The 13688-nt window shown below is 38.7% G+C and overlaps 1 protein-coding gene across 9 annotated transcripts in view; it reads left to right on the top strand.

Annotated features, from left to right (window-relative positions):
- SLC38A9 (solute carrier family 38 member 9) overlaps positions 1-13688 on the top strand; it is an 85051-nt gene that overhangs the window by 17140 nt on the left and 54223 nt on the right. Inside the window, exon 1 of one of the 9 annotated variants that reach the window (XM_042938991.1) lies at positions 2102-2443. The exons of the other annotated variants lie outside the window; for them this stretch is intronic. The gene's annotated coding sequence lies outside the window, so the exon portion shown is untranslated. Of the gene's footprint in view, positions 1-2101; positions 2444-13688 lie in introns of those variants that run through there. 9 annotated transcript variants of the gene reach the window in all.

Here is a 13688-nt window from a genome sequence, read left to right as displayed (position 1 = left end):
TTTTTTTCTACCAATATTTCCTTTTCCATTTTTCCTAGGGCCTAGAGCTTTCATGCTCTTCTCTGTATGCCCTGTGTTCCCCAGGGCAAGAATTCACTCAGGAGTTTTCTTTTAGGCAATGCTTGGTAAACCATACTTTTCCTTAGCCCTTTTTACCAGTACTTATCTGTCCTGTTCTTGTAGGGATCTGTTCTCTGTTTGGTGTTTTAATGGCAAGCAATCTAATGTGTCAGAGATTTAGTCTATTATCTTTCTATGGCTATTTGCATTTTAATATGGTAAACCTGGAAATACAAAAGCATAACCTAAAAGTTAGATTTTTGTAATTGATAACATTGCAAGAGGTCTGGTAAGCCAGTGGAGTAGAAGTAGATATTTAAAATAAGCAGCATTCTAGGGCATCTGGGTGGCTCAGTCATTTAAGCGTCCAACTATAGCTCAGGTCATGATCCCGCAGTTCACTGGTTGAAGCCCTGTGTGGGGCTCTGTGCTGATAGCTCGGAGCATGGAGCTTGTTTCAGATTCTGTGTCTCCTTTTCTCTGTGCCCCTCCCCTGCTCAAGCTCTCTCTCTCTCTCTCTCTCTCTCTCTCTCAAAAATTAAAATATAAAAACATTTTAAAAATTAAAAAAATAAAACAAAATAAGCAACATTCCTGATGTCTTACAATACATGTTGCTATGGCCCCTGGATTTTTAGAATGTGAACTAGTTTGCACACATGTAAGCTAGCCTCTTTCTGTTTCATCTGTCAATAATACTGAATAGCAATAATTGTGGTTTTAGGGGAGAGAAGGACTGACAAAGCAAAGTGAGGAGTTTATTTGTAAGGGTAGATCCTGGCCCAATAATAGTGATTGGAAGTGGTCACTGAGCCTTAGTAGTTTCATAGTTTGGGATTATGGAGATGTACAACAAAAGGTAGAAAAGTAGTTTTCCCAGGAAGATTGGTTTCCAGACCTGCATAAATTACATTTTGAGGAACGTGCCGTCTGTGTTAAGTAGATGAGACGAGGGATTTAGCAGAAGCATAGAGCAGATGGCCACCATGCTGGTTGTAGCACTACTTTCTATACTCTCCCTCTCTTCCTTCTTTTTCCTCCTACTCTCTTCCCTCTGCTTTCCCTCTTCAGTCCACTTCTCTCACCCTTCGCCCTATGTTCCACTATTTTTTTTCCCCACTGGAACACTTTTTTGCTAAATGCTTAAAGAGAATGCTTTTTAAGCTAGAAATGCTTTAAATGGGATCTTATTTCGGGGCGCCTGGGTGGCTCAGTCGGTTAAGCGCCCGACTTCGGCTCAGGTCACGATCTCACGGTCCCTGAGTTCGAGCCCCGCGTCAGGCTCTGTGCTGATGGTCAGAGCCTGGAGCCTGTTTCAGATTCTGTGTCTCCCTCTCTCTGACCCTCCCCCGTTCATGCTCTGTCTCTCTCTGTCTCAAAAATAAATAAACATTAAAAAAGATTTTAAAATAAATAAATAAATAAATGGGATCTTATTTCTAGTCCCATTGGAATCCTTTTATTCTCTGAAATATTTGTTCTTATATATTTTTTCCTCCTTCCTCTTTTTCCAAATGTCTTTGTTTGCTCAACTTCTCTGTTGTATCCCTATCTGCTTACATGATTTGCTTCCACTTCTTTTCCTAGATCTTTCTGTTTTCCCTAGATCTATCTGTTATATCTGATCTTGCTGTTTGTCGCCTTGGAGTTAGTTCTGCTTTATTTTCTTCCCTTCCTCCCTCATTAACGTTATTTGGAGAAGCCTGAAGAAAGAAGTATCCCAGTTGGTTTGACTGGTGCTCATTAGGGTCAAGTCCAAGTAGGTCTTATTGGGAGGAAAGGGTGTGAAGAATTGGATTGGCATCTTTCTCTGTCTACTCAGTATTTTTAACATATCCAAGTATATGGTCAAAAGGCATTTAGTGCAATAGTATAATTACTGCAAAAGTGATGAAACCAATTGCAGGTATACAACTAGAGAATTGTTAACAGACTTAACAAACAGACTTAAAACCAGATTCCCCACATTCCTAATCTTTCTTTGTTGAAGTTACTCACCATGTTCCCTTTGGGTCTGCTTTTTCTAAGTAGAAGAAAGGATGGAGTGTGGTGGTGTTACTGTTTTACTTCAACCTAGAGAAAAATTGAAGAACTATATATTAGTATTTATATACAAGTGCTTCTAACTTGAAATTTTTTAAAATTCTTTTAGCCTCAATTCAGTGCTGATACTAAAAACAAACAAAAACCCTCACATTGCTGTTACTGCTCATTTTGTGGCCCTAAAAGAATTGTTTTTAGGACAGTAGAATTAAAACAATTTACAGATTCTCTTAAACCAAAATGTGAAAGCTTGAATTGCATTGAATTCAAGAATTTTGAAATTCATTCTTAGCAGAACCATATTTAATTAAGATACACAGGCCTGAGAACTAATATTCAGGTGAAGTTCTGTGTCCGTATGGTATTGATGAAGTTCTTACAGCTAAATAAAGCTTAGAATGCTAAAATAAGGAACCCATAACTTTCAACCAGGGGTTAATTAACATTTACTTTTTTCATCATACCACCCTTATCAGTTAAAAAATAAAATAATCTAAAAATAATGGGACTGAATATGTGTATGTGTGTACATATGTGTGGGTATTCATTTGCAAAGTATGTACTTATACTTCTGAACGTTATTATGTACATTATAAAACAAAATAGAAATTATAAGATATAATCTTGATAATTAAATTTTATTTATGAACAGTATATTAAAACTTATGTGTATTATCAATAATAAGTGAATGTGCTCTATTACTTTAAAATATTTTATAGTATTTTGCTACACAGTAATTCAAACTGATTTGAAGTTTATTTGTGTCTCATCCAGCAATTATGTGGAAGTTTTTGTTGAAATTTACTTGGTAGATTTCATCCTCCCTGATGTCACTCAGTTCTTACATTGAGTGATTGCAGTGCTGTTTTGTATATTCTAGTATCCCATGCTATTTTTAAAGTCCAAAATACTAGTGTTTTTTTAATACTGTTAATTTGAAAACAACCAGTACTTTTGTTCCCCTTTTTTGGTTCCCTCTCCAAATTATCCCTCACTCTCTCCTCCTTCATTTCTTACATCATTCTAGCTCTACTTTCTGCTCAGTTCTAGCATTTACTCCCCAACATATACGCACCTGGAGAAGGTGGGGGAAAGACAGTTGCATCTTCAGAGGTGGCTAATCTCTCTGCTGGGGAAGGGGAGAACTTAATAGACAGAACTGTCCCTACCAAGTTAACTGTGGGAGAAATCAAAACTGCTACAACTCCGTAGCTTCCGGCCAGAGTGGAGGAGCTGCCCACCTAGTCTGAACACTCCACTTAAGGGACACTAAATATTTGAGGAAGGTCCTGAAGTTCTTCTGGACCAGTTTTTTCAGAAGTGTCAGTTTGGAAAGTAACCAGGGTAGAAGGAAGCAAAGGGGAAAGAAACATTAGATATAGTCTTATCTAATAATTTATTTTAGAATTATAACTTTTTTAAATGTTTATTAAAAAGTTTATCAACTTTTATAGCTTTTTATAAAGCTTATAAAAAAGATTTCATATAAAAAAACCCGACTCGGTCGTTCACTCGGTTAAGTGTCTGACTTCGGTTCAGGTCATGATCTCACGGTTTGTGAGTTCGAGCCCTGCATCAGGCTCTCTGCTGTCAGCAAAGAGCTTGCTTTGGATCCTCTGTCCCCCTCTCTTTCTGCCACTCCTCCACTTGTTCTGTCTCTCTCTTTCAAAATAAATAAATAAACTTAAAAAAAAAAAGTTTTATAAACTTATTTTTTATTTGAAGATTTATATTTGCAAATTTCCATATTTGAAATATTTTGAATGTTTAACTTCACTGATTTTTAAACATTTTGTACTCTATAAACACTTTTTAGTGAAAATACTGATTGATACTTGTATTACATGAAATACAAAGATACTAACTAGTGTTGTCATTTGCTCCATTAAAATTATTATTTTGACTTTTTTATATTTAATAACAGACTTAAAGACCATTTACATACTTTGGAAGTTTTTAAATATTAAAAAATTTTCATCCATGTATGCAAAATTACAGGTATGAATTTTTATTGGTGACAGACATCATTTTCAGCAATAGAATCATGTAACAAATGGAAAAATTTCTAAACATCCATTATCAGAATATTCTGTGTTCAATGTGAATTTTTAAAAAGCAAAACTACTTTCTCAGTCATTGTCAAAATATCATCTGTGCCTTGAAGGGAGATAGATTAAGTATGTGAGGGCTTTTTGGTTTTTAAAATTTTTTTAATGTTTATCTATTTTTGAGAGAGAGACAGAGTGTGAGTAGGGGAAGGGCAAAGAAAGAGGGAGACACAGAATTTGAAGCAGGCCCCAAGCTCTCAGCTGTTAGCACAGAGCCGGATGTGGGGCTCCAGCTCACAAACCACGAGGTCATGACCTGAACCAAAGTCAGATGCTTAACTGATCGAGCCACCCAAGCATCACAAGGCCTTTTTGGTTTTTAATATATGCTCTGTACCTATGTAGCATGCTGTTGATAGCAACTTACCATCACAATAGGAATTAACAAATTTGGCACAGTTGACTTTTTTTTTTAATTATGAAATTTATTGTCAAATTGGTTTCCATACAACACCCAGTGCTCATCCCAACAGGTGCCCTCAATACCCATCACCCACCCACCCCTCCCTCCCACCCCCCATAAACCCTCAATTTGTTCTTAGTTTTTAGGAGTCTATTATGTTTTGGCTCCCTCCCTCTCTAACCATTTTTTTTCTTCCCCTCCCCCATGGTCTTCTGTTAAGTTTCTCAGGATCCACATAGGAGTGAAAACATACGGAATCTGTCCTTCTCTGTATGACTTATTTCACTTAGCATAACACTGTCCAGTTCCATCCATGTTGCTACCAAGGGCCATATTTCATTCTTTCTCATTGCCATGTAGTATTCCATTGTGTATATAAACCATAATTTCTTTATCCATCCATCAGTTGAGGGACATTTAGGCTCTTTCCATAATTTAGCTATTGTTTTTTTTTATTATATGAAATTTATTGTCAAATTAGCTTCCATACAACACCCAGTGCTCATCCCAAAAGATGCCCTCTTCAATGCCCATCACCTACCCTCCCATCCCTCCCACCCCCCATCAACCCTCAGTTTGTTCTCAGTTTTTAAGAGTCTCTTATGCTTTGGCTCTCTCTCCCACTCTAACCTCTTTTTTTTCTTTTTTTTCCTTCCCCTCCCCCATGGGTTTCTGTTAAGTTTCTCAGGATCCACATGAGAGTGAAAACATATGGTATTTGTCTTTCTCTGTATGGCTTATTTCACTTAGCATCACACTCTCCAGTTCCATCCACGTTGCTACAAAAGGCCATATTTCATTCTTTCTTATTGCCACGTAGTACTCCATTGTGTATATAAATGACAATTTCTTTATCCATTCATCAGTTGATGGACATTTAGGCTTTTTCCACAATTTGGCTATTGTTGAGAGTGCTGCTATAAACATTAGGGTAAAAGTGTCCCTATGCATCAGTACTCCTGTATCCCTTGGGTAAATTCCTAGCAGTGCTACTGCTTGGTCATAGGGTAGGTCTATTTTTAATTTTTTGAGGAACCTCCACACTGTTTTCCAGAGAGGCTACACCAGTTTGCATTCCCACCAACAGTGCAAGAGGGTTCCCGTTTCTCCACATCCTCTCCAGCATGTATAGTCTCCTGATTTGTTCATTTTGGCCATTCTGACTGGCGTGAGGTGATATCTGAGTGTAGTTTTGATTTGTATTTCCCTGATGAGGAGCGACGTTGAGCATCTTTTCATGTGCATGTTGGCCATCTGGATGTCTTCTTGAGAGAAGTGTCTATTCATGTTTTCTGCCCATTTCTTCACTGGATTATTTGTTTTTCGGGTGTGGAGTTTGATGAGCTCTTTATAGATTTTGGATACTAGCCCTTTGTCTGATATGTCATTTGCAAATATCTTTTCCCATTCCGTTGGTTGTCTTTTAGTTCTGTTGATTGTTTCCTTTGCTGTGCAGAAGCTCTTTATCTTCATGAGGTCCCAATAGTTCATTTTTGCTTTTAATTCCCTTGCCTTTGGGGATGTGTCAAGTAAGAAATTGCTACGGCTGAGGTCAGAGAGGTCTTTTCCTGCTTTCTCCTCTAGGGTTTTTTTTTTTTTTTTTTTAATTTTTTTATTTATTTTTGGGACAGAGAGAGACAGAGCATGAACGGGGGAGGGACAGAGAAAGAGGGAGACACAGAATCGGAAACAGGCTCCAGGCTCTGAGCCATCAGCCCAGAGCCCGACGCGGGGCTCGAACTCACGGACCGTGAGATCGTGACCTGGCTGAAGTCGGACGCTCAACCGACTGCGCCACCCAGGCGCCCCTCTCCTCTAGGGTTTTGATGGTTTCTTGCCTCACATTCAGGACCTTTATCCATTTTGAGTTTATTTTTGTGAATGGTATAAGAAAGTGGTATAGTTTCAACCTTCTGCATGTTGCTGTCCAGTTCTCCCAGCACCATTTGTTAAAGAGACTGTCTTTTTTCCATTGGATATTCTTTCCTGCTTTGTCAAAGATTAGTTGGTCATACTTTTGTGGGTCTAGTTCTGGGGTTTCTATTCTGTCATTGGTCTATGTTGTTTTTGTGCCAATACCATGCTGTCTTGATGATTACAGCTTTGTAGTAGAGGCTAAAGTCTGGGATTGTGATGCCTCCTGCTTTGGTCTTCTTGTTCAACATTACTTTGGCTATTCGGGGTCTTTTGTGGTTCCATATGAATTTTAGGATTGCTTGTTCTAGCTTTGAGAACTAGAAGCTATTTTGATTGGGATTGCATTGAATGTGTAGATAGTTTTGGGTAGTATTGACATTTTAACAATATTTATTCTTCCAAACTAGAAGCTATTTTGATTGGGATTGCATTGAATGTGTAGATAGTTTTGGGTAGTATTGACATTTTAACAATATTTATTCTTCCAATCCATGAGCATGGAATGTTTTTCCATTTCTTTATATGTTCTTCAATTTCCTTCATAAGCTTTCTATAGTTTTCAGCATACAGATCTTTTACATCTTTGGTTAGGTTTATTCCTAGGTATTTAATGATTCTTGATGCAATTGTGAAAGAGATCTGTTTCTTTATTCTGTTGCTTCATTATTAGTGTATAAGAATGCAACTGATTTCTGTACATTAATTTTGTATCCTGCAACTTTGCTGAATTCATGTATCAGTTCTAGCAGACTTTTGGTGGAGTCTATTGGGTTTTCCATGTATAATATCATGTCATCTGCAAAAAGTGAAAGCTTGACTTCATCTTTGCCAATTTTGATACCTTTGATTTCCATTCATTGTCTGATTGCTGATGCTAGAACCTCCAACACTATGTTAAACAACAGCAGTGAGAGTGTACATCCCTTTTGTGTTCCTGATCTCAGGGAGAAAGCTCTGTTTTTCCCCATTGAGGATGATATTAGCTGTGGGCCTCTTATAAATGGCTTTTATGATGTTTAAGTATGTTCCTTCTATCCCAACTTTCTCGAGGGTTTTTATTAAGAAAGGATGCTGAAGTTTGTCAAACGCTTTTTGTGCATCGATGGACAGGATCATATGGTTCTTATCTTTTCTTTTATTAATGTGATGTATCACGTTGATTGATTTGCGAATGTTGAACCAGCCCTGTAGCCCAGGAATGAATCCCACTTGATCATGGTGAATAATTCTTTTTATATGCTGTTGAATTCTATTTGCTAGTATCTTATTGAGAATTTTTGCATCCATATTCATCAGGGATGTTGGCCTGTAGTTCTCTTTTTTTACTGGGTCTTTGTCTGGTTTAGGAATCAAACTAATTCTGGCTTCATAGAATGAGTCTGGAAGTTTTCCTTCCCTTTCTATTTTTTGGAATAGCTTGAGAAGGATAGGTATTATCTCTGCTTTAAATGTCTGGTAGAATTCCCCTGGGAAGCTATCTGGGACTTGACTCTTATTTGTTGGGAGATTTTTGATAACCAATTCAATTTCTTCGCTGGTTATAGGTCTGTTCAAGCTTTCTATTTCTTCCTGTTTGGGTTTTGGAAGTGTGTGGGTGTTTAGGAATTTGTCCATTTCTTCTAGGTTGTCCAGTTTGTTGGCGTATAATTTTTCATAGTATTCCCTGATTATTTCTGAGGGATTGGTTGTAATAATTCCATTTTCATTCATGATTTTATCTATTTGGGTCATCTCCCTTTTCTTTTTGAGAAGCCTGGCTAGAGGTTTATCAATTTTGTTTATTTTTTCAAAAAACCAACTCTTGGTTTCATTGATCTGCTCTACAGTTTTTTTAGATTCTATATTGTTTATTTCTGCTCTGATCTTTATTATTTCTCTTCTTCTGCTGGATTTGGGGTGTCTTTGCTGTTTTGCTTCTATTTCCTTTAGGTGTGCTGTTAGATTTTGTATTTGGGATTTTTCTTGTTTCTTGAGATAGGTCTGGATTGCAATGTATCTTCCTCTCAGGACTGCCTTTGCTGCATCCCAAAACGTTTGGATTGTTGTATTTTCATTTTCATTTGTTTCCATATATTTTTTAATTTCTTCTCTAATTACCTGGTTGACCCATTCATTCTTTAGTAGGGTGTTTTTTAACCTCGATGGTTTTGGAGGTTTTCCAGACTTTTTCCTGTGGTTGATTTCAAGCTTCATCACATTGTGGTCTGAAAGTATGCATGGTATGATCTCAATTCTTGTATACTTATGAAGGGCTGTTTTGTGACCCAGTATGTGATCTATCTTGGAGAAGGTTCCGTGTGCACTCGAGAAGAAAGTACATCTGTTGCTTTGGGATGCAGAGTTCTAAATATATCTGTCAAGTCCATCTGATCCAGTGTATCATTCAGGGCCCTTGTTTCTTTATTGATCCTGTGTCTAGATGATCTATCCAATGTTGTAAGTGGAGTATTAAAGTCCCCTGCAATTACCACATTCTTATCAATAAGGTTGCTTATGTTTGTGATTAATTGTTTTATATATTTGGGGGCTCCCGTATTCGGCACATAGACATTTATAATTGTTAGCTCATCCTGATGGATAGACCCTGTAATTATTATATAATGCCCTTCTTCATCTCTTGTTACAGCCTTTAATTTGAAGTCTAGTTTGTCTGATATAAGTATGGCTAGTCCAGCATTCTTTTGACTTTCAGTAGCATGATAGATAGTTCTCCATCCCCTCACTTTCAATCTGAAGGTGTCCTCAGGTCTAAAATGAGTCTCTTGTAGACAGCAAATAGATAGGTCTTGTTTTTTTTTCCATTCTGATATCCTATGTCTTTTGGTTGGCGCATTTAGTCCATTTACATTCAGTGTTATTATTGAAAGATATGGGTTTAGAGTCATTGTGATGTCTGTAGGTTTCATGCTTGCAGTGATGTCTCTGGTACTTTGTCTCACAGGATCCCCTCTAGGATCTCTTGTAGGGCTGGTTTAGTGGTGATGAATTCCTTCAGTTTTTGTTTGTTTGGGAAGACCTTTATCTCTCCTTCTATTCTAAATGACCGACTTGTTGGATAAAAGATTCTCGGCTGCATATTTTTTCTGTTCATCACATTGAAGATTTCCTGCCATTCCTTTCTGGCCTGCCAAATTTCAGTAGACATATCCGTCATGAGTCTTATCAATCTCCCTTTAAATGTTAGAGCATGTTTATCCCTAGCTGTTTTCAGAATTTTCTCTTTATCCTTGTATTTTGCCGGTTTCACTATGATATGTCGTGCAAAAGATCAATTCAGGTTGCATCTGAAGGGCGTTCTCTGTGCCTCTTGTATTTCAATGCCTTTTTCCTTCCCCAGATCAGGGAAGTTCTCAGCTATGATTTCTTCAAGTACACCTTAAGCACCTTTCCCTCTCTCTTCCTCCTCTGGAATCCCAATTATGCATACATTATTTCGCTTAATTATGTCACTTAGTTCTCTAAGTCTCCCCTCATACTCCTGGATTTTTTTTTTAATTTTTTTTTTTTAAATGTTTATTTATTTTTGAGACAGAGACAGAGCATGAACAGGGGAGGGGCAAAGAGAGAGGGAGACACAGAATCTGAAACAGGCTCCAGGCTCTGAGCGGTCAGCACAGAGCCCGACGCGGGGCTTGAACTCACAGACCGTGAGATCATGACCTGAGCCGAAGTCGGACACTTAACCGACCAAGCCACCCAGGCGCCCCTTTTTTTTTTTTTTTTAATTTTTTTTTTTTTTAAATGTTTATTTATTTTTGAGACAGAGAGAGACAGAGCATGAACAGGGGAGGGGCAAAGAGAGAGGGAGACACAGAATCTGAAACAGGCTCCAGGCTCTGAGCGGTCAGCACAGAGCCCGACGCTGGATTTTTTTTATCTCTCTTTCTCTCAGCTTCTTCTTTTTCCATAATTTTATCTTCTAATTCACCTATTTTCTCCTCTGCCTCTTCAATCCGAGCTGTGGTCACCTCCATTTTATTTTGCAGCTCATTTATAGCATTTTTTAGCTCCTCCTGTTTCTTAGTCCCTTGATCTCTGTAGCAATAGATTCTCTGCTGTCATTTTCTGTTATATTGCTTAAATCGTTTTTGATCAATTCGTTAGCTGTTGCTACTTCCTGGAGTTTCTTTTGAGGAGAATTCCTCCGTGTCGTCATTTTGGATAGTCCCTGGAGTGGCGTGGAACTGCAGGGCTCTTCCTCTGTGCTGTCTGGAGTAACTTGTGTTGGTGGGCGGGGCCGCAGTCAGTCCTGATGTCTGCCCCCAGCCCACTGCTGGGGCCACACTCAGACTGGTGTGTACCTTATCTTCCCCTCTCCCAGGGGCAGGACTCACTGTGGAGTGGTGTGGCCTCTGTTCGGGCTACTTGCACACTACCAGTCTTGTGGTGCTGTTTCAATGGGATCTGGCGTATTAGCAGGGGTGGATCTACAAGGCGCACAGGGGCTGGAGGGGTAGGCTCAGCTCACTTTGCCTTTGGTGGTCCGCTTAGGGAGGGACCCTGTGGCACTGGGAGGGAGGCAGACCCATTGGAGGGATGGATCCGCAGAAACACAGCGTTGGGTGTTTGCATGGTGCAAGCAAGTTCCGTGACAGGAACTGGCTTCCTTTGGGATTTTGGCTGGGGGATGGGCGAGGGAGATGGCGCTTCCCAGTGCCTTTGTTCCCCACCAAGCTGAGCCCCGTCCTCCCGGGCTCAACAACTCTCCCTCCAGCTCTCCGAGAAGAGCTGTTGACTTATAACGTTCCAGGTGTTAAGTCCCACTGGTTGTCAGAACACACTCCGTCCAGTCCCTCCGCTTTTGCAAGCCAGACTTGGGGGCTCTGCCTTGCCGGGTGTGCTGGCTGCCCCTCCACTGCCCTGGCTCCCTCCCCCCAGTCTGTGTAGTGCGCATCGCCTCTCTGCCCTTCCTACCCCCTTCCGTGGGCCTCTCGGTCTACACTTGGCTCCAGAGAGTCCGTTCTGCTAGTCTTCTGGTGGTTATCGGGGTAAATTAGGCAGATGTGGGTGGAATCTAAGCGATCAGCAGGACGCGGTGAACCTAGCATCATCCTTTGCCACCATCTTCCTGCCCTCTTCCACAGTTGACTTTTTATAGCAAAAAGTAGATAACTTGTATTTAAGTTTGACACTCTTTAAGGTATTTTGCCAAAAGATAACCAATAAATTTCTTTTTGTGTGTGTGTGTTTAATTATTTATTTTTGAGAGGGAGACAGAGAATCCTAAGTAGTCTCCGTGCTAGCAGCACAGGACCTGATGCGGGGCTCAAACTCACAAACCGTGAGATCATGACCTGAGTCCAAATCAAGACTCAGATACTTAACCAACTGAACCACCTAGGCACTCCTATAACCAGTAAATTTCTGTATGATACAGAAGATGTTATGGTCCCTTTTGATCTCATTACTAAATTTTGAAAAAATGTGTTAAAGGCCTGTTTTTAAAGTCTTTAATCACATATGTGTACAGAAGACTGTATAGCTCTTAAGTACAATTTTAAAGATAATTATAAAGCCAATACCTGTACAACCAACACCAAGGTCTAGATATAACAGCACCTCATATGTTCCTCATATGTCTTTCACCAAACACTCTTCCTTCCTCTGTAGGTAAACACTCTTCTCCCATTTGTGTAACCATTTCCCTACTTTTCATTATTTATTGTCTCTGTATCCCTAAAATACTGAAATCAGTTTTACATTTTTGTAGACTTCATGTAAATGAGATCATACTGTATGTATTATTTTGGAATTTTTGTTTATAATTTTCACCCAAGTTGTGTGTAACAATAGTTCTTTCCAGTGCTTTCTGGCATTTCATTCTATGAGTATCTGCAGTTTATGTATACATTCTACTGTTGTTGGACATTTGAGTTGTCTCCAGTGTGGAGATCTTACAAATAGCATTCCTATAAACATTAGTCTATGTGTATTTAGCATACATGTGCAAGAACTTCTCTAGGATAAATTCCTGGGAGTGCACTTGCTTGGTAGTGGTGTGTGTGTATATTCAACTTAACTGGATAATGCCAAACTCTTTTCTACAGGAATTCTATCAGTTTACATTTCCACTATATTGTATAACAGTTTCCATTATCTCCTACTAGTGCTTGGTATTGTCAGATTTTAAAATTATAGCAATTTATAATTTTAAAATTATAGCAATGGAATCTCATGTTTTCTTACAAGAGAATGAAGCCATTCATGGGATTACAGGTGATTGTGTTTGTTATGCTTTTTTTATACTTTGTAGACTATTTACACTTACCTCGTTAGCTACCACTCCATTTCTTTTGTTCCTTTTTACAGAAGACTCTTTGCAAGGATTATTTATACTCATCGTATCCAGTTTTTCTCTTGATCCCAATTCAGACAGGCTTTTGCCCTTACTACTCCACTGAGACTACTCATATCAAAGTCACTGGTGGTCATTTCATTGATCAGTTCCCATCTCATTTGTCTTTGCAGTAGCACTTGACACAATCATTCTGCCTGAAAAATTTTTAATTGGTTTGAGGATAACTCAAATTAACCAGATTAACACCCTAAGTTGATTTTTATACAGGTTGCTTCTCATTTTGTACAGTATTTGATACTTTGATTACTCCCTCCATCATTTCTCCCCCCAAGTTTTATTTTAAATACTTTAAATGTACAGAAAAGTTGAAAGAATTATCCCCATAATTTTTCATTCACTTTTTTTCTGATTATAAAGGTAATACAAGTTTCAATGGTTGTAGTATGGTTATATAAGATGTCATTGTAGAACCTGAGTGGAGTGTTAATGGGAATACTTTCTGTACTATATTTCTAACTTCTATATGACTCTAATTTATTTCAAAATAATGGGGCATTTGGCTGGCTCAGTTGGTAAGTGTGCGACTCTTGATGTTGGAATCATGAGTTTGAGCCCCACGTTGGGGATAGTTTACTTGAAAAAATTATTTCAAAATAAACTTTTTTGTAAAGTGTTACACCATACTTTACTCATCGTATTCTAATGAGCTTTTAATTTTTTTTTAATGTTTGTGTATTTTTTGAGGCAGAGAGACAGAGAGACAGAGTGTGAGTGGAGGAGGGGCAGAGAGAGAGAGGAAGACACAGAATCCGAAGCAGGCTCTAGGGTCTGAGCTGTCAGCACAGAGCCCAACGTGGG

This window comes from Panthera leo, chromosome A1 (genome assembly GCF_018350215.1).
Source record: "Panthera leo isolate Ple1 chromosome A1, P.leo_Ple1_pat1.1, whole genome shotgun sequence".
Classification (NCBI taxonomy): Eukaryota; Metazoa; Chordata; class Mammalia; order Carnivora; family Felidae; genus Panthera; species Panthera leo.
Note: the sequence above shows the minus strand (reverse complement) of the source record. Positions and strands in the feature narration are given on the sequence as shown.